This window comes from Bemisia tabaci, chromosome 3, assembly GCF_918797505.1.
Source record: "Bemisia tabaci chromosome 3, PGI_BMITA_v3".
Classification (NCBI taxonomy): Eukaryota; Metazoa; Arthropoda; class Insecta; order Hemiptera; family Aleyrodidae; genus Bemisia; species Bemisia tabaci.
The window spans coordinates 60384370-60406199 of NC_092795.1; positions in this window are offsets into that span (position 1 = coordinate 60384370).

Consider the following 21830-nt stretch of genomic DNA (forward strand, 5'->3'; position numbering starts at 1 on the left):
CTCACATTTTCCTGAATGATTTGTGCGATTGAGACTTTATGACAAGATAATTGGGGGAACCAACTGCACTGGAGCGCGCAATTATTCCAACGAATCGAGCATCGATTTGTCTCCAAAGTCGAGAACACGACAAGAAAAGTCCTCTGAAGCATTGAAATCAGGAGAAGCGTTTGCTCGACTAAACACATGTTGTTTCCTTTTGATGTGTCACTTCCGTACGGACAACGGTCAAAGACAATCGGTGTGCGTCCGTTACAACGGGGTCGTTGCACAGCACAATCCGATCCAATCGCATATTCATTGGCATCTAAGGCCTGCAGCTGCTTGCTCAATTGCTCAATGCCCTATCTAAATTCGAAATCAGAGCCGTGAGTTTAGTCTATTCCTGTTTCCTGTTCCAATCTGCAACTAAATGAAAATCTTCCGAGGAAAACCTCTCACTAAAATTCAGATCGGTTTTGATGAATGAGATGAGTGCAGAGTGGCGTGAAACGTAAGAAAGAAATGAAAGATTGGAAATTTCAGTGAAATATTTTATAAAATTTCACGAGGCTGTGAAATTTTTCAAATTTTTTGGGGGCTTAAGTATGCAACTCGCACCCAAACACACAAAAATAGAAGAGAGTCACAATTTTTACATTTTGCGAAACATGAAAAGGAACTGGTATTTTTCAATATATTTTGTAAATTTCTGAATTTTTATGAAATATTTCACGTGAAATTTCAATATTTTATTTTTCATGAAATTTTGTCATCCTGGATGAATGTATTGGTTAAAGATGATGAGGTCTGTGCAACATCTAAATTTCTTCGTCCAATATGGGTGGAGAGAACATTTTTCTTAATATACGATGATTGTAGTGGCGAGACAAGAATAATCCATAATCGAAAATTTCCCATTTGAAGCAATGATAAAGAATCGATTATTAAAATAGTCATTGCAAACAGTATCGATCCTTTTCTACAGGTTTAAATGGCAGATCAACGGATACATCGCAAAGCCCGCCACGCCACGTCATTTGCAAGAGTATACAATAATTATACATACGGATTGCATTTTGCAAAAAGGAACCACTAGCATTGCAATGTTGCTAAGATTGTGCAACTTCTTTTGTCTTGGAGAGCGATGATTTGGCTCCTTAAAAATAGTAGATAGCTCCTAAAAATTGGGCTTTCCAACCAAGGTGGCTCCTAAAATCTTAGAGGGAAAGCAGAATGCTGCACGTGTGCGTCACACTGGTTGCTCCAAGATAGTTGATAAAGTTGGAGTAGGGAGAAACACGGTCAATACTACGGTTTTTCTTTTATGGCCACCGTTTTTCTCCTTGCTCGGTTAAAACTGAATGTAGAAACTTGGTATCATTTTGATACATTCCGCAGTGCTAAATTTTACGATTTTTTAAACAAAATATTCATGCATGCATCCCTTTGTAAATTATATCATAAGTAGCAAGACAAAAAAATGGTGGGATAAAAACACAAGCGGCGCGGCGTTTCATAAACACAATGAAATAAAGTCCCTTTGAAGGTTTTGTTTACGATCGCACAAAAGCATCCATCCAAGTTGAGAGAGTCGATATGAGTGAATAAAACGAGATATTCACTTGGGGCTTGACAATGACTTCGACACCTATAAACTTGGAAGAGCTACGAGCTACGCAATGTTGCAAATATTCCGATCACAAAAATTGTGTTTTTCACATTGGGCGACTTCGCGGAAAAACACCGATCGTATAACTTGAACAGAGAAACAATCAAACTGCTATCAAATGGGCTGTTTCCATTGGGGACCGCGTTACTTCGATAATCTGTTTCAAGACCTGAATGGACGCTTGAATGAACTATATTACAATACGTTGTGAAACTAGTGACCCAAAATTGCTCCGTTTCATTCCGTGACCATAAAAGTTGGATAACGAAAGTTATTAGCCTCAAAATTTTGACAAAACGAATGGACCACGAAGACCTGTTCAAACTCCAAAACAGAGGCAGAAAAAGAGGGGAGGGGGTCCTCCATCACAAAAAAATGTTACAAGATAAGATACGCCTTAAAAAAAATTGCATGTTTTTTTCATAGTAAAATAATTTTTGTTTGTTTTCAGCTTTAGAGGAACCTTTACCGCAAAGGGCGGTTGCCGTGTATACGCGCTGCCTTTGGCTTCTCGGTCAATGGTTGCATACATTGGATTCACCTCGGAATGTTGACGAGATCGCCGCGACTACAGTGTTTTCAAAATCGTGCATTTTCTCCTTTTCTTTTAGAAATACTTAATATATGCATAGTATTTCAATTTACAAAATTACTTCCCTTTAAAATAAACAAGCTTTTGGTAGGAAACCAAAATTATGGGCTACTATGAGAGATTTTTTAGATAATTAGTCAGTTGCTCAGGTCACGGAATCGTATTTTGATGCTTGATTCTTTAGATCAGCTGAAAATAATAAGATCCGTCCGAACCGCAACTTTCTATGTTCAACTTTAACCGCGGTATCGCCATTTGAAAAGTCAGGTTTTAGACGTCATCCACCGCTGCAGTGACACCCTCGGTTTCTTCCTCTTTAGTTCGATCAGTGATGCAGGGGGTGCAACGCGAAACTTCAAGGACGTCGAACGTAAACAAACTGGAGGTGAACTGACTGACCGCCTAATTTCTTCGCGGCGAGTGCGAGTGCGTCATCGTATGATAAGAAGATCTATAAAGTGCGAATCCGTCTGTTTCTTGAGTGTCTTTACGTTTAACGTCGTTGAAGTTTCGGGTTGCGTTGCACCTTCTGCATCACTGATCGAACAAAAGAGGAAGAAACCAAGGGTGCCACTGCCGCGATGGATGACGTAAAAAAGCTGACTTTTCAAAGGGCGATATCTCGGTTAAAGTTGAACGTATGTAGTTGCGGTTTTGACGGATCTTACTATTTTTCGCTAATCTCTGGAAAAAACACATTGAATCTACAGTCCAGACTCTTGAAAACAACGACAAGAAAAAATACTTTTGATTCAATCGGATTTTTGCTTGAATCAAAACGAAATCCGCTTAAATTAAGAGGCTTGGTTCTTGATTTAAGCTAGATACAGATTGAATCAAGAGTACTTTTTCTTGTCGATGTTTTTAAGAGTCTGGACTCTGGATCCAATGTGTTCTTTTTCCAGTGATCTGCAAGAATCGAGCATCAAAACATGATTCTGTGACCCGCGCAACCGATCCATTTTGGAGAAGCAACACTTTCTCAACACAGTAACCGCGCTGCGGACCGATTATTGAAATTGATAGACACAGCTATAGACAAAGAAGACATAGGAGGTATAAAGCAATCCTATTGGTTGAAATGGGTGGTTCTCATAGACTAAGGGGGAAAATGATAGACTGTCAGGTCTCTCGTGGGTTGCCGTTAGTTAGTCTATTACCTACCTTCTTTGTCCATTGCAAACACCCGCTTCTACCAATAGGATCCCTCCAAATCCTTTTTGTCTTCTTTGTCTATTGCTTTGTCTATCAATTTCAATAATCAGCCCGCTGGTTCCTTCTTGCTATATGGATCCAGTTAATGCCGACTGAGCGGAGCCGCGGCGGCGGCGGCTTCGTCACCGCTGACGTCACTGCCGCTTTACAGTTCCCATTCATTCATACGACCCTCGACTAACGAGCCCTTCTTTCCCACCTGTCTCCGGTTCCGTTCGACAGAAACACGTCCGATTTCGGAAAACCGTTAACGTTCCCATTTTCACCAAAACTTATCGATGTTACCTTGGCCTTGTTAAAACGACTCGGACGGTAGTTCCGAAGCCGGAAGACTCCTTAACGTTATTAAAGCGGAGGAGCGGGATATTTCGACAACGGTGGGAGCAGTAATCACTTTTGAGACGCCTTAGCGGAGTCACAAAGCGAGATCTCATTACCGGGCCCCAACTCGGATCAAAACAACCCCCCCCCCCACCCCCTCCCCCACCGGCTCCCGACGTCAAATTCTCGTAACACATTTTCTGACGTTAATTATCTCTTATATTGTCTTTTAATGGCTTTATTGCTCCGAGTCGGAGCTCGACATATGTAGCGTGGAGGCGCCCTTTGCCAGTCGCATTCGTATTCGCTCCGGGGTATTAAATTGGAGCCGGAACGTAACGCCAGCTCCTTGGCGGAATTAAGAGTGCTTCCCTTCCACCACCCCCCCCCCGCACCGCCGCGCGCGGGGGAGAATTCCCCAATTTACCCGTTTTTTTACGGCTCGTAACTTTCGCTCATCCCCGCTGCGAGCAACTTCGGGAGGAGCGTAACATCCCAGAAATTGAGCATCGAAAATGTTTAACTTTCAAGAAGTCCTTTTCCGGAAATGCGAATGGCATTTCCTTCTTGAAGCCACTGCTTTCACTTCCTGTCAGAAAGCTCTCTAATACCGGGACAGAAACAGTCGTTCACGGCAGCTTCCCTCGGAAAGTTCTGTAGTTCCTTTCGTTCGTTGAGTTAGGCAATTGGGCACGCTATGCGATATGCAGGGTTCCCAGTCAATTTTGGAAAAAAAAATCCCTGACTTTTCCAGGTTTTCCAGGCCAAAATGAAAATTTTTCCAGGCCTTTTTCCGTGGAAAAAACTCAAATAATTTGCCCTAAAAGAGACAGCGCGCGTATTTTTCGGTTTTTGTAAAAACTCCTCTATTTTCATCAATTTTTGATCTGGTTCAGCTTTTTTTTTTATAAGAACCAGGCTAGGATAGTATCATAACACGAATGAAATCACAAAAAAACTAAAAATGTGTTGGAAAAAAAAAATGGCGAAATATAAACGGCTTCTTAAACGATACATGCATTGGTGAAAGCAAATGATTTTTCAATTTGTTTCATTTACTCATTGTAGTATTGGATTTGAAAAATAAATCCCATCATGGTATTGCTGCTATGCTAAGGAAAAGAGCACTGAACAGATTCTTTTAAAAAATAATCCAACCTGCAGTCTTCGTTCTGCAGACTATTAAGAATTATTCTTAAAAAAACTGAGAAATGCATATATATTTTTTTTTAAATGAGCGTATTGTCCAGGAAAAAAAGGCAGAGTTACAAAGAAAATAACCTCTACCTTAGCATGCAGACATAGTTCTCAGCTAAGCGCAAGATATCCTAGTGAGCGTACTTGAAACTTTTACATTGAAGATTGAGGGTTACCCGATCGAAGAGGATAGGCGTAGCTAGGTCATTTTGCTAGGGGGGGGCCTGGACTCCCACCACCGGGGGGGTCGGGGGGGACTTCGGGGGGCCTCCCCCGGAAAATTTTTGAAATTTTAACTCTACTTGAGCGCATCTCGAGGCACTTGTGGCGCTAATCTTCCTTCAATTTCTGCCTAAAAATCACCCAGTTTTATGCATTTTAAGGTTCCGGAAATTTTTTGAAATTTTAACTCTACTTGTGGCGCTAATATTCCTTCAATTCCTGCCTAAAAATCACCCAGTTTTTTTACATTTTAAGGTTAAAATACTTTGAAATTGTTGCTTTGAACAGGTTTTTCTATTTAAAGGCATCCTCTCACGGGCCACGGCGACAGAGACTTACCGTTGAAGAAGGTCTTTTTGCAACATCCAGAATTTCTGGGGGGGGGGGGGGGCAGATGATACTATTTCCAATTCTAGGGGGGGCCAGGCCCCCCCTTCCTACGCCTCTGCCGAAGAGGAGTGAAGAGGAGTGGCTAGCTCCTGCGATCTCCTTTTTCATTAGACGCAACCGGTCGCACAAGATGCCCCCATCATTATGGCTGACCTGCAGGGGGAGCCACCGAACACTTCCGAGTAGTTCCGATTCGTTCCGAATGCCGATAAAGAGGATGAGTTGGCGGAAAATTCAAAATACAACGAAGGAATTGCAATTTAAATTTCAATTCTTTTATTTTTATTTGTTTACTTATTAAGTTTTTTTTCTCAGTACTTGAAAAAATTCCAGACTTTTGGGGCAAATTCCCTGACTTTTCCATGTTTTCCAGGCCCTTTTTTTCCCCCTGACTTTTCCAGGTTTTCCAGATCGCTGGGAATCCTGAATTTATGCCGTGAGCCCTGTAATGCGCATACACTTATGGGTCTCAGGACTCATGTCTTAATGCACATAGTTCCGTTTGGTAGAAATACGTTCATTTTGTCATTCCCTGGCGAATCCTACTTTTTCCCTGTCTTAGACAGCGAACCGCAGTCTTCAATAATCGGCCGTTTCAATCAATAGGATCGCTATATTTTTTCTTAGTCTTCTTTATCTTTAACTTTGTCGATCAATTGCAATGATCAGGCTATTGCCGGTCATATTTCTATAAGAAATCGAATTCCTTGATCAATTTTCCAACCTTGAAACGAGCTTACGTCCCTCCATCAAAGGATCGACGAATCAAGACATTATCACGCATCAAATCGTCGCTCCTCCGACGAAAAGACACATCTCAATTTCCACGTGAGCTTTATTTTCCATACAAATCCATGCTTCCAAGACTCATGCGGAAATTGTTATACGCCCATACGTCAAAGGAGCGACGAAATGACGGTCGACGTCTATGACGATCTGGCAAGGCGGGAGCCCAGGATGCTGCGTACGAGATGAGGATGAGATGAATGGCTATAGGTGAAAGAATCTCTTCATCGAGGCGGTCATCGCATCGTGCATTCGAGCATTCGTGTCGGCGCAATTGCCCTTTCGGGGAAATGCATCCTGATCATCTTGATTGAGACGCATCGGATGCTCGGGTCAGAGAGGATTTCACAAAGCTCAATCCAGGCAACATGACAATAGCACATTAAATCCAAGTCCTAGTGTCTAATTCTGTCGTGCTAAGGAAGAACGCCTTACGAGTCGAGCTACGGAAGAACGCCGTATGGGCCTTCAGACGTTGCCAAGCTTCCTTTGACAAAAACCGAATGGGTCAGTTGCGATTGCGATGGTCACAGAATCATGTTTTAATGCTCGATTCTTAATGAGTAGCTAAAAATTATAAGATCCGTCCAAACAGGAACTTTCTAAGTTCAATATTAGTATTTTGAAAATCCGCGGGTTTTTAACGTCATCCACCGCGGTATAGTGACACCCTTGGTTTCTTCCACCTTGCTTTCATCAATCAGTGATGCACTGAGAGTGTCACCACCGGGATGGATGACAAAAAAAACCTGACTTTTCAAATGGCGATATTTCGGTTAATATTGAGCGTAGAAAGTTCATGTTGGGGCAGATCTTATTATTCTTAGCTAATCCACAAGAATCAAGCATCAAAACACGATTCTGTGACCAGCGCAACTGGCCCATTTACTGGGGAAATTGTGAATATTTTCCCCCAAAATTTCAAATGGCGATATTTCGGTTAATATTGAGCGTAGAAAGTTCATGTTGGGGCAGATCTTATTATTCTTAGCTAATCCACAAGAATCAAGCATCAAAACACGATTCTGTGACCAGCGCAACTGGCCCATTTACTGGGGAAATTGTGAATATTTTCCCCCAAAATTTTCAGACGATTTTGCACGCAATTTAATGTAAATATCTGAAATTTTAAAGGGAAAATGTGCATGTATGTCGTAAAATATATATGCTTTATCAAGGGAAACTTGGCAACTCTCGAATTTTCGTGCAGCGTTCTTCCTTAGCACGGGAGAATTCAAGCCGAGTTGATTACAATCAAGAAATGCCTTGAAGGAGGAGTGGATTCTAGATTTTTCCTATGTGATTTATGTTATTTTTGAGTCATTTAAACACTTGAATTCGTATGTGATACGCCCGTGGCAAGGGTTCGCGACGACCCACACCTACGCAAAAAAGGGAGGCACGCTTGAAATGACAAATTTTTCGGGGGGGGGGGGGGGTGTCTGGAGGTAAATGACATCTACGGGAAAGGGAGGAGAGGTCAAAGGTCGGGAAAAACGGGTTACGTGATTCATGGACGAACCCTCACTACTTTTCAGCGAAAAAAAGAAAAGTTGTGAAAAAAGGGAGATGAATTGGACGTATTTCTATCAAACGGAACTATGTGCATTATGACGTAAGCCCTGTAATGCGCATATGGTTATGGGTCTCAGGACTCATGTCTTAATGCACATAGTTCCGTTTGATAGAAATACGTCCAATTAATCCGGGAAATCAGAAGTTCAATGTTCAAAGTTCAATGAAGATATTTTCTTTTGTGAGCTTGTGCCGCTTTCACCTGGGAAACCCAAAAAGGTAGGGATATTTTGGAAATCGAAGCCACTCTTTTGTTTTCGAGAAGAACGAGGAAAAAGTTGGAGACCTCGAAGGCTCGGAACTTTCGGTACTTTGGTCAGTCGAAGTCGCGCAGCCGTAGGGGTTGAGTTTGAGCTCAACCCCTAGGAGGATAATCAAATCGGAAGTATATTTTATCGGAAATATATTCATCTCGGGACCGCGTGTGATAGTCGTGTGCTTCAAGTGTTTTACCATCAGTGTAGTTTCGTATTCGGTACTTTAGTTTCGTGTTCGGTACTTTAGTTTCGTGTTCGGTTCTTTATTATTAAAATTTTTCTCAGTGAATTATTCCGTGAATATAGAAGGTGCAGTGAATAGTTGAGCAGCCTTACTTTCCGAAAGTTTTCTATCCGCCGAAAGTTTTCGTCAGCGAGCCTCTACTTTTTTTGTCCAGTGTAATAGTTTGCCGTGTTTTACAGTAAGTGGAAGTAATATTTGTCACTCGTGTCGGTTGTCATCGTGCGAATTTTCGGTAGTGTCTTTTCATCGATATTTCTGTGAAATTTGATTTGAGGATATAGTTTCGGAAGTCATTTTGCTCACGTATATTCCTCAGCGTTGATTCGGTAAGTCGCTTGATGTCATCAACAAAATGTTTTTTTTTTTTCATTTTTTCTTTTTTTACGAGAGAAGTGTGGTACATTTAATGTCGATGACTTAAGTGTGAAACCACGTATTTCCAGTAAAATTTATGCTACCATTTTATTTTTTCGAGGAAAATCAAGTCGACAGTTGGGCTTGATATCTTTACAGAACACTGGAAAAAAAACCACATTGCATTTAGAGTCCAGACTCTTGAAAACATTGACAAGAAAAAATACTCTTGATTCAATCGGATTTTTGCTTGAATCAAAACGAAATCCGCTGAAATTAAGAGGTTTGGTTCTTGATCTAAGCTAGATTTGATTGAATCAAGAGTACTTTTTCTTGTCGATGTTTTTAAGAGTCTCGACTCTAGATCCAATGTGTTTTCTTTCTAGTGAATATTTTGCTAATAGAGAGGAAAAATCGAGGTAGTTTTCAAGGAATAAGTTGACTAGTTTTACCAAGAAAAAATAAAGTGTAACAGGAGGTCCGGGACGTCGCAGACGGAGAAAGGTGGTTTCGCACTTCGGCCATCGATATTTAATTTGAGAATCCCTGTGGGCGATAATCTTTTGATTTTCTCGAGATTTTTTTCACAATCAGTCGAGTTATCGAGGTTATTCTGCGTATTGAAATGTGTTGCAATTTTTTGCAGTTGCGAATTACCTAACTTCTTCATAAATCGATGGCCAAAGTGGAAAATCATACATTTCTATTGTGGTGTCATAAAATTTCCACCTTTGTTTAATTTTTTCAGGAGAAACAAGCAAACTTCATGGCTTGAAATTAATACAAAGTATTCTGCAAACAGAGAAGAAAGATCACGGAAGTTTTAAAGAATTTAGGTAGACCAGTTTCCCCGAGAAAAAATGAAGTATGACAGAAAATCTGTTGAATAGCAGACGGAAACGCGTGGTTCTACACTTAAGGTGATTCGATGGACGCCATATTTTGTGTCAGAACGGCATGCGATATATCGCATCAATTGGTTCCATTTTTTCAGCTACTCGTCATTTTTCTCCAATTTTGAGATCGCAATTCTGTTGTCAGGAGACTAAATCACTCACTTATCAATTTTAACAAAGAAATTCAACGTAATAAAGGCGTAGTATTTTTTAGAGAGAAAATATCGCATTCGAATGCAGTTTCGATATCAGTATCGAATGCGATGTTTTCTCTCTAAAAAAAACCACACATTTGTTACGTTGAATTTCTTTGTTAAAATTGGTAAGTGAGTGCTTTAGTCTCCTGACAACCGAATTGCGATCTCAAAATTCGAGAAAAATGACGAGTAGCTGAAAAAGTGGAACCAATTGATGCGATATATCGCATGCCGTTCTGACACAAAATATGGCGTCCATCGAATCACCTTAGGTCGTCGATATGAAAATGTTTAATCGTTAAAAATTGATTATTTTTAACTAAATTATGTGAGAATATTGTAATTTTGTGGTAAAAATTGCAGTTTTATTCCATTATTTTCAACATTATTTCAATTTATTCGTTAAGAGGTTCCATATAATAGACAATGTGCAACAATGTGATACGTTAAATTTATCTCTAAAAGGTTTTAATTTTTTTCTTTGCAGCCAATATTTTTCTCGTCTCGCCAACATTCGTGGAGGCGATGAACGAGGATGGAAGTCCTCACCCTGCATCAGAGCTGTTCCTGACCTTGCAGATCATCACTTCTTCACGGTAAGATCTTTCAAGCTTCCTCCTATTTCGAAAATTAAGGTGATTCGATGAACGCCATATTTTGTGACAGAACGGCATGCGATATACCGCATCGATTGGTTCCATTTTTCCGGCGACTCGTCATTTTTCTCGAATTTTGAGATCGCAATTCTATTGTCAGGAGACTAAAGAATTCACTTACCAATTTTGATGAACAAATTCAACGTATTAAAGGCGCGAGGAAAATAGAGGAAAAATACTGCAATCGAATGCGATATTTTGTCTAAAAAAAAAAAAAAAAAAAAAAAAACACCGAATTTATTACGATGAATTTGTTAATCAAGATTTAATAGGTGAATTCTTTAGTCTCTTAACAACAGAATTGAGATCTCAAAATTCGATAAAAATGACGAGTAGCTGAAAAAATGAAACTAATCGACGCGATATACCGCATGTCGTTCTGACACAAAATATGCGTCCATTTATGGACGATCAAGAAATTCAACGTATTAAAGGCGTGGTTTTTTCAGAGGAAAAATATCACATTCGAGTGCAGTTTCGATATCAGTATCGAATGCTATATTTTTCCTCTAAAAAAACCACGTCTTTATTACGTTGAATTTCTTTGTCAAATTTGGAACATGAATTCTTCAGTATCATGACAACAGAAGTGCGATCTCAAAATTCGAAACAAATGACAAGTAGCCGAAATTATCGAACAAATCGATGCGATATATCGCACGTCGCTCTCACACATAAAATTAAGTCCATCGAATCACCTCAACTTCTAATGAATCGATTACCGTCAATAATTTCAATTTTTGAAATGGGCTGCTAAAATATTTGAGGGGCTTGGAGGACAAGGCGCGTAAGTGCAGTTTTTGAAAAAGTTGAGATTTTAATGATTTCAAGTAAAACTATAAAAAAAAAGTAGTGTGTCTTATAAAAGTAGTGTAGTACTTATAGTCTTAGTGCATATTTTGTGAAAAATTCCCTCTCAAATTTCAATTTTTAAGTTTCAAAAAGTCAGTTTGAACTTTCATTCCGCCGTAAGGTTCCATGTAATTTCGAGACTTCAAACACATATTTCTCGAGGTAGCAAAAACTGCACTTACGCGCTTTGTCCTACAAGCCCCTCATTCTTCCTCAACGCTGATCATCGCCGCTGTCATCATTAGGCGATTTTAGGTAGAATCAACTTTACTGCATTTGACGGTGCCTAGTTGAACCGCGTTAAACAGAAAGGAACCAAGCACATCAGCTATTGACAATTTAATCGGGCAATTTAACTTTTTACATGAAAACAGTTGTGCGGATTTTTGTGCAAATTTCTATGAATTTTCTCCATAATACAAAGCAACTTCTTAAAATTTTCAAAGGAATCCGCACAAACGTTCTCTCGTAAAAAATCAAATTCCTCTGTCAAATTTGGCAATAGCTGATGTGGCTTGGTTCCTTTCTGTTTAAAGCGGTCCAGTTTTTCCTGATGTTCTGTTTCTGTAATACTGCAGAACTACGGAACATAATGCCTTGAAACTGTCTTATTTTTCCAAGATTCTGCAGAATAAACTATTCACTGAATTCGCTACGACAGGATTCAGCTTCATTTTTTGTCATTTCCCGGACGAAGAAACGTAACTCCATTCCAAGGTTGTCGAATTGATTCAAAGAATTCAATTTTTCACAAACACGAGAAAGCGAAATCTTTATCCAAAATTTATTTTCGTTTTTCATGAGATCAGCGGTAAAATTAGTGAAATGTACAATTAATACCTAACATTTTCCTTTACAAATTCAAATTTACGAGGCGAAATCTGGCAACAATGAAATGGACCACATTTTGCAAAAAAGGAACCACTATTTCTGGCTCATTTTAGAAACAACGTATATGCCATTGGTTTCCCTGTGCAGAACGGTGGTTTTATGGAAGAGTCAGAAATAGTGGTTCCTTATTGCAAAATGTAATCCAAATGTAGTTATGTTCTTTCGTGGGAGGTAACGACGAATTGGACTGCATTTTGCAATTTGGAACTATAAATTCTGGCTCATCTGAAAAAAAAACACTTATGTGCATAGGGATACTAATGGCACATGCGTTTTTTTTAAACCGGGCCAGAATTTATAGTTCCACATTGCAAAATGCAATTGAGGGTCCAATTGAGGGAGGAAAATAGATTAAAAAGCCTCCCAATGAGTGGCCCCGTTTCGTCGCTCCTCTGACGAAAGGCCGAATCGCAATTTCCTCGTGAGCCCTGGGTCACATTCAAATCCATGCTTTCTGGGGTTCATGTGAAAAGTGAGATACGTCCTTATGTCAGAGGAGCGACCTTTTTTGAAACCCGGGGATTTCATTCGTACGTGACCGAAATGAAACCTTATGATGAGAGAAGCCTCCGGTAAAAATTTTAGCTTGAGGATACGTTTGGTTTCGGAGCTACAGCGTTGCAAAGTTTCCATGTTTGAGTCTTAAAAATCTTCATATTTTTGAAGAATTTCTTCCAAAAGCCAACTTCAAAGTAGACTTTACAACACTTACATGACGCGTAACTGAAAAATTATAAAAAAATCTCTAGTAAAAGTTTCAAATTGTGGATGAGCCGTTAATAGCAGTACAACGTTGCAAAAATTACATTCTTGCCCTTTAAAAATACCCATTTTTTATAGTTTTGTATTTGTAGCAGTATTTGAGACATAAAATATACAATTAGAGATACTCGCAGACTCATAGTAAAATTTATATCAGTATACGATAATTTTAGGCAATGCAGCGTTGCAAAGTTTAGACGTATAGCATAGATTCTAATCAGTATACGATAATTTTGGGCAATACAGCGTTGCAAAGTTTACATCTTTCATCTATGAAAATGTCTACTTTTTCTTGTTATTGTATTGGAGACAAGATACAATATGAGTTAATGGTTAATAGTGTGAAGCGAAATGTGGAGGCTTTATGTTGATCCTGGGTGACAATTGCATTAAAATAACATCGTTGCAAATTTTATCTGCTTTTCTTTTAACATTCGATTGTATAAAATTAGTTAAAAATAAGGATACTTCCAATAGTTATTTTACTTTAAAATGTAATTCCAGAGGATTTTTGGAATACAATGGATGATTCAGCATCAGCGTTGCTTTCAAGATCTGAAATATTCTGCCTAGACTTAGTTGCAAATTCAACCTTTTTTAGGTGTAATGAAGAAACTAACATAGAATATGGAGGCGTTTGGGTTTTTTTAAGTAGAAATAAATCTTGATATAGACGATACATTCATTATGCCTTAAAAAACTGAGTATGTTGAACGTAAGAATGGAAGATTTTGAAAATATTAAAGAAATAAAAAAAAAAAAAAAAAAAAAAAAAAAAAATGCAAAGTAAATTAAATGAACGAAAAATAATAAATACACCAACAAAACAATAAAATATAATTTAAAACCTAAATAGAATATTTAAATCACTGTTGCGTTAATGTATAAAAAACCCAGACGCCTCCTTAAGAGAGAATTTTAAAATTATTTAAATATGACTTTTGGAGGGTGAAAGTTTAAAATTGGCATCATGTTGAGGCGTTTTCTATAGATTTGAAGGCAAGACAGGACTGATACTGAAGCATCACATGAATAAAATATTTTGAAGGAAGAAGATAAAAAACTATAAAAAATACAAAAATAAAAAAAAATGAAAAATAATGTACGGTAGAAAGTCATATAAAAATGAAAGAAAAAAATGTCAATGTAAATAAAAAAATAAGCAAAATCAAATAACTACTGGAAGCATCTTTATTTTAAAATCGTCTATTATTTATTGCTTGGAGAGAATTGTGAATAAACTTGGCGAAAGTATTATTGCAAAAACCAATTGTCACTTGGAACAGACATCAGACCTTGATATTTTGGCTTGATATGAGGGATGATACCCATTGATTTTATCTTAAACTGGAAAAAAAAATTTAAAAAAAAATCATATTTCGTTGAGTTCAAAATTGTAAGCTTGGCAACGCTGTATCACTACAAATCAATCTTACATCTGCAGATAACGTAAATGGTTTATTTCATAAAAAAAAAAAAAAAAAAAAAAACAAAAAAACACTGAACTTAAAAATAAAAACATTTTTAAAGCTTATATACATAAACTTTGCAACGCTGTATCGTTAAATCTATACTTACACTCGCGGTAAAACTTTTACACAAGACTAATCTTATCATAGAATTTCAGCTAAACCACATTATCATACCTTTAGGTGGTCAATAAGTTCGTTTTTTAATTCAAAAACGGAACAAAATGAGCATTTTTATAGGTCTGTGATGTCAAGTTTGCAACGTTGTATCAACAGAATTAACAGCATTAACGTAGAAAAATTATTTATTATTAACGTATTTTTTTAGAAAAATGTACACTGACTGTTGATAAAATGTCTTAAAATATCATGAAACATCCAATGACAGTTGTTTACAGAAAGTAAGATACTTGATAATACGATAATCTTTAAAGCTTAAATATGGAAACTTGTCAACGCTGTATTTCTAAAACCAGACGTATCCTCAAGCTAAGATTTTTACTGGAGACATGGGTCATCATAGAGCAAAGTAACAATATGCAACAATTTTGGATGATTATTCATGAATTTCCAGAGTGCCTCGTGTCTTTGGAAGAATTTTTGACGAGCCGGGGTCTAAAAGTGCGTCGTGGTGGAAATTAACTGTTAAACCTTGTTAGGTTATCGACTGCTAAACTTCCTTCTTGCCTTCAATCTGGTGAAGATTGAGCAGAGAGCGCCGAGAGCGGTCTGAGTCAACGTTACTTAATTTGAACTAAATTTTGCAATTCGGAGCTACAATTTCTGGCTCATCTATAAAAACACTTATGTGCATATGATACTATGGGTACTTACGTTGTTTCTAAACTTGAGACACAAATTTTAGTGCTCAATTGCAAAATGCAGTCCATTTGTGTGTGGATCTGTGTAAAAAGAGCTTCTCCTCCGGGAGAAAATTGTTCTTAACTTTTTGCGAACACATGAACAACATTTTTCTACAACCTAGGAATTTTTGTCTTCAAGCTTCACGACAGTTTTTGAGATTTAGGATCAAATTTCCTGAGTAAAGGAATTTTGTCCCCAGAAAGATAGGTCTCCTCTTACAGATCTGGTCACTAGTAAAAGGGGCCCGGCATATTGTTATGAAAGGTAGCTTCCACATGAATAATAAGTTTTCCTCCGCTCCAATAGCCTCCAGACTCATTTGGACCACATTTTGCAATTGGGAACTATAATTTCTGACTCAGTTTAGAAATAACTTATGAGCCATTAGTTTCCCGATGCACAAAAGTGTTTTTAAGGATGAGCCAGAAATTTTAGTTCCTAATTGCAAAATGTAGTCCATTTAACCCTCGTCTGTCACATATAAGTAGAACTGACCAGACGTTTAAATGTAAAACTTGTCTCCCGTACGAAGGAATGTAACTCCATTCCAAGGTCACCAAATTGACTCAAACAATTAATTTATTTTACAAAGTTATGCCTGTGCAATTTTCAGGCACAACTTTGTAAAACAAATTAATGAAAATGTGCCTGTGTAATTTTTATTTTAATTTTGCATGAAATCTCGGGGAAAATTATCAATGAAATTTCCAGTTAGGAAAGTTCAAGATCCTCCTACTTAATATGCAATTTGCGAGGGGACATTTGGCAACATTGAAATGAAGTTACGTTCTTTCATGCGGGAAACGATGAGCTCTCTTAAGTTTAGTTTTACTGTGCCGAGGCAAGTGAACCACCAAAACTTTCATTATTGCTATACTAGAGGTTGTTTTGCAAAACGAAAAAAATTCCGCCTGAGGTTACTGTTTTACGACTAATATTTATAATCCGTCTTGGTCAATTTTGCTCTTTCAATGACAATTTGTATTGAAAGTGTTGATTTACAACATTATGGTAGTAGTTTTTGTGTAATTTTTGGTTTGTTGGGTAGCCAGTGCTATGGGTTAAAATAAACTGTTAACTCACGTTAACTTGAAATTCAGGAACTTAATAGTCGAAGCTTTTCGGCCTCAGCCGTCGTCAGGACTTAGCAAAAAACACAGTTTGAGACAATAAATGATTAATTTTGATTAATATCAGTTCATACATATGATGAACGAGTGTGTTTCGGTGTAGTTGTGTTTCATTGAGTTTCTTATTGATTCAACGTTATTTCTACCGGAATAAATGATGAAAAATGGACGGCTCGTGCAGTGGCGTGGCGCGCTTTGCGATATATCGATTTATCGGCCATTTAAACCTATGGAAAAGGATCGATAAACAGGGTGTTCGTAGCGAACACCTTAATAATTGATTTTTTACCATGGATTTAAATGGCATAACAATCGATATATCGCAATTCACGCCACGCCACTGGGATCGCAAGTTCTTCTGTCCTCAGGACTTTTGTCTAGGAATGAGATTCTTGATTATAAATAAGATGTTCAACATTTTTCTATTGCTCACCATTTTGAGACTTTTCCTAACTTCGAATGAAGTGACCGAATCACTTCCTTCGTCAATTCTCTGTCTCGGTGACGGAGTGTGCGTTTGTCTTCTGAAGCACTGTCAGAAGTCTATTACTGGCTACTAGATTCCCTGGGGATCAAATAGACTATATTCTACGATAAAAAAACTACTATTTACGGCTCATTCGTGAAAGTACCTCTTCGTATAGGGTAAAATCAAAGTTTGAGGAGAGGGAGAAGAATAGAAAGAGGAGGAAGAAGAAGATAAGAGAAAGAACAGGAAGAAAAGAGAGAAGAGAGGAGAGAAAAGAAGAGACATGGGAGAAGAAGAAGAGAAGAATAGAGAGAACATAAAAGAGAATAAAACAGTGAAAGCACACAGTAAAACAGTGAGAGGGAAATTGAGAAGGAAATTGAGAAGGAAAGCGCGAGAAGGAAAGCGAGAAGGAAATTGAGAGGGAAAGCGAGAAGGAAAGCGAGAAGGAAATTGAGAAGGAAAGCGAGAAGGAAAGCGAGAAGGAAAGCAAGAGGAAAAGCGAGAAGAAAATTGAGAAGAAAATCGAGAGGAAAAGCGAGAGGAAACGTGAGAAGAGAGAGAAAAGGGTCTGGTGCCGGAGCCTCCTCGTGGTGGACCTGGGGCGGGTCTCTGACCCGTGCCAAACGCCGGCAAACCTGTTGTGATTCTGCACCCTCCCTCGCCTCTGGTTGTTAGCCCATATCTCTTCACACATCGTAACGAGCAATTTAGGATCAAGCGCATCCTTGGTACGTTATTACCTTGGTTGTTAGCCCATATCCCTAATACGCTCGGGCATGGATCAACCACTTCCTCGGTGCCCTGCTTCGCGCGCAGCAGGGCTGTTTACACCTTGGATGTTAGGCCATATCCATTGCAGCCTTGGATCAAGCGGAACCTTGGTACGTTATTACCTTGGTTGTTAGCCCATATCCCTGGCTTACGGAAGAGATCAAGCGGAACCTTAGGAACATGAGGGGAACGATGATCTTCAGAGGACCACTGATAGTAGTTAGGCCATATCCTTGAACCGCGAGGTGCAAGGATCAACCGGTACACAGTGGTCTGAAAATCCCGATCTGTGACCGACTTTGCGCGATTCGTCAGTGACCAATTGCAGGGGTGACCGATCGAAGCCTGGCAATCCTGTACTGGTCAACCTCCGGTATCTGCCGATGCTTGCGCATTAAGTCTAAAGCCGTCATCCCCCCCGGGACACTTTAGACCAGGCAAAGTCGGAACCGGAGGGTCGGACGCCTCTCAAACGGGCTGGTGGTTGGGGCGATGTTGCAGATTGAAGTAGGTTTTGATGCAGGACGAGCCGAATACTTCACGAGAGTCCCGGGGTCTCGTGGCTCAGGGTATTCTGTTCTCCTGGGCCGAACAAGCCGGACAAAGTTTCAGCAATCTCTATCTCTGTAGAGAGTATCCAGCTACGAGTTTGTTGTCTCACTGCTGGATCGCACGGTGGTAGAGGAGTTCCCTGCATTCGGTCATTGGCGAATTGTTCACTGTTGTGAGTGAGGGTGCGCCCAGAACGCCAACCCAACTCTTCATGGCATGAGATCTTTAATAATTATTAAATTTAAAAAAAAAATTTAAAAATAAGGTTATCCTTATTAAATCTCACTAACAACAAAGGCATGAGCCCCATGCCTTTGTCTTTTAAATTTCTTCTCCATTTTTTCAAAATTTCTTCTCCATTTTTTCAAAATTTCTTCCAAATTTTGAATTTCAAATTAACGTATGCCATGGGAGTTGTAAGTTGGACGGTGGAAGCGTGCCGTCTGATGTCGGTTCCTCCTCGTGGTGGACGGTGGAAACGAGGGTTTTACCCTCGGCTAAACGCCGACAAAATATGTGCCGGTTTGGTAGTAACACACACACAATGCTTTTATTTTTATTTGTTTACTTATTAATTTTTTTTTCTAAGTACTTGAAAAAATTCCAGACTTTTGGAGCAAATTCCCTGACTTTTCCATGTTTTCCAGGCCATTTTTTTCCCCTGACTTTTCCAGGTTTTCCAGATCGCTGGGAACCCTGGATATGTTGTCACCTTCCGGCCAAAGTATCACAAGTGCCATACGACGTTTCAAAATTTTCAACGCCGTTTTATTTTTTACAGAGAAATTTTCGGTTGAATCTGTTTGAAAATTTCACGGAATTTTATCGGCAGCACAAAGAAAAGTCAATAAAATTTTCGGACAGCTCCGTTGAACAATTTCTCTGTTAAAAATTAAAATGGCAGTTGAAATTTTGAAACGTCGCATGGCGCTGTGATACTTTGACCGGAAGATGAAGATGTCTGTCGCAGTTATACAGAAGGATCAGACGTTTTGGCAAATATCTGCGCAGGTGGTCTTAAAATATCTACTGAGTTTTTCGTCTTTTTAAGAACATGTTGCTAGTAAAAACGGATTGAACCATGAATCATCCTGGAATTCTCTGATTTTCCAAATTGTGCCCACGCTGTACTCCATAGGTTACTACTAGGCTTGTAGTGGATAATTCATTTGAGCATTCAACATTATTCGAACAACTTCAGAAGTGCAATTTTATGAAGAATTTAATTTTCCGTAAAGAAGGTATAGCTTTCTCTAAAAATTATCAAACGATCTGGAATCTCAATTCAAGAAAAAAAAATAATCGATATTTCCCCATTTGAATCTACGGTAAACAATCAATTATCAATATGATCGTTGCGAACACCCTGTTGATTGATCTTTTTTCATAGGTTTAAATGGACTGCATTTTGCAATTCGGAACTATAAATCTGGCTCATCTGAAAAAACACTATATGCATAGGGAAACTAATGGCACATACGTTGTTTTTAAACCGGGCTAGAATTTATAGTTCCAAATTGCAAAATGTAGTCCAAATGGCAGATCAATCGATACATCGCAAAGCCCGCTACGCCACAGCCTCAACGAAACCTTAGTGAGAACTCCACGAAATGTTACTCCAAAAAAATCCTTAAGTGGCCTTTGAGGAGGCTTTCCAAAATTGAAGGTGAAATCGTTCAAAGCCTCGGATTCTTATACCAAAAAATAAAATAGAAAATTTGACAACATCGTTTTGGGAATTCAGGACCACTCTACGCAACAACCGGAACGGGGCCCTTACTGCTACCCTTTGATTACTATTGGCCTCCAATCTCAGAAAAGGCTGTTCGAGGGGGAATCCAAATTTGATCCAACGAAGCTACTTGGACGAATGGAATGACGTAGCAACTTTCGAAACCGGGGGTTGGGGACTTGAGAAAAGCATCGAGAACTATCTATCATCTCCTTAATTTGTATTGCCAGCGTCATCGGAAGGACTTGAACGTGGAATGTTTCACCAACCACGTCAAAAATCACACTAAAACAATGAGCATAGTGCTTAGAATTTAAAAGGAGCATAATAAGGGTGGAGAGAGATTAATGCACCTCGCGTGCTGATATTAGAGGATAATTATGACGGCCCAGCGGGCTGATTATTGAAATTTATAGACAAAGCTATAGACAAAGAACACGAAGGGAACATGAAACGACCCTAATGGTTGGAACGGGTAGTTGTCATAGACTAAGGGGGAAATGATGGACTAACTGAAAGGTCTCTCGCGGCTTGCCGTTCGTTACTCGATTACTTATCTCCTTTGTCCATTGCAACCACCCGCTTTCACCAATAGGATTGCATTATTCTCGGTGTTTGTCTTTGTCTATTGCTTTGTCTACAGGCTTCAATAATCAGCCCGCTGTATGAGCGAAATCAACTGAGAGGTCTCTCGCGGCTTGCCGTTCGTTACTCGATTACTTATCTCCTTTGTCCATTGCAACCACCCGCTTTCACCAATAGGATTGCATTATTCTCGGTGTTTGTCTTTGTCTATTGCTTTGTCTACAGGCTTCAATAATCAGCCCGCTGTATGAGCGAAATCAACTGAGAGGTCTCTCGCGGCTTGCCGTTCGTTACTCGATTACTTATCTCCTTTGTCCATTGCAACCACCCGCTTTCACCAATAGGATTGCATTATTCTCGGTGTTTGTCTTTGTCTATTGCTTTGTCTACAGGCTTCAATAATCAGCCCGCTGTATGAGCGAAATCAACTGAGAGGTCTCTCGCGGCTTGCCGTTCGTTACTCGATTACTTATCTCCTTTGTCCATTGCAACCACCCGCTTTCACCAATAGGATTGCATTATTCTCGGTGTTTGTCTTTGTCTATTGCTTTGTCTACAGGCTTCAATAATCAGCCCGCTGTATGAGCGAAATCAACTTTAGCTTTAACCCTGGGCGTACGTGACGGACTGCAGGTGGAACTGCGAAAATACGTATCTCGGTTGTTGTGTTTCAAAATGTGCGTTCCTACTGTTTTTTTAAATGGGAGACCCAACACACATTATGGCTTGACTTTTTCACAGAATATTCTTCACACAGAGAGTAAAAATCACCCAAGTTCTTAAGGAACGGCGTTTGGTACTTTTTCACGCAGAAAATAAAGCGAGACAGGAAGTCTGCGACGTTGTAAACCGAGGTACGCACTGCTGCAGTTTCACCATCGACGTGCGTAAGAATACTAACTGATTTCGAATGATGAAGAGAGAAAAAACATCCCGTTGTCTAGCAGAAAATGACCCAATATAACTTTAAATGACCCCTTAATCTCATAACAGGCTCACTTCAAGTCTTACCAAGTATACTTGATTCTACTTCCGAGTTTTCAAAGATGCAGAGCTGCCGAGAAAAAGCGAAACATTTTTTCGGATTTTAAAAAATTGAGCTCAAATTGGAACGCACATCTCCGTAGCAACTATACCTGCTCCCGAGTGCCCTGAATTGCATAGCTTATGAAATGAAGGCGGACTGTACACATTTAT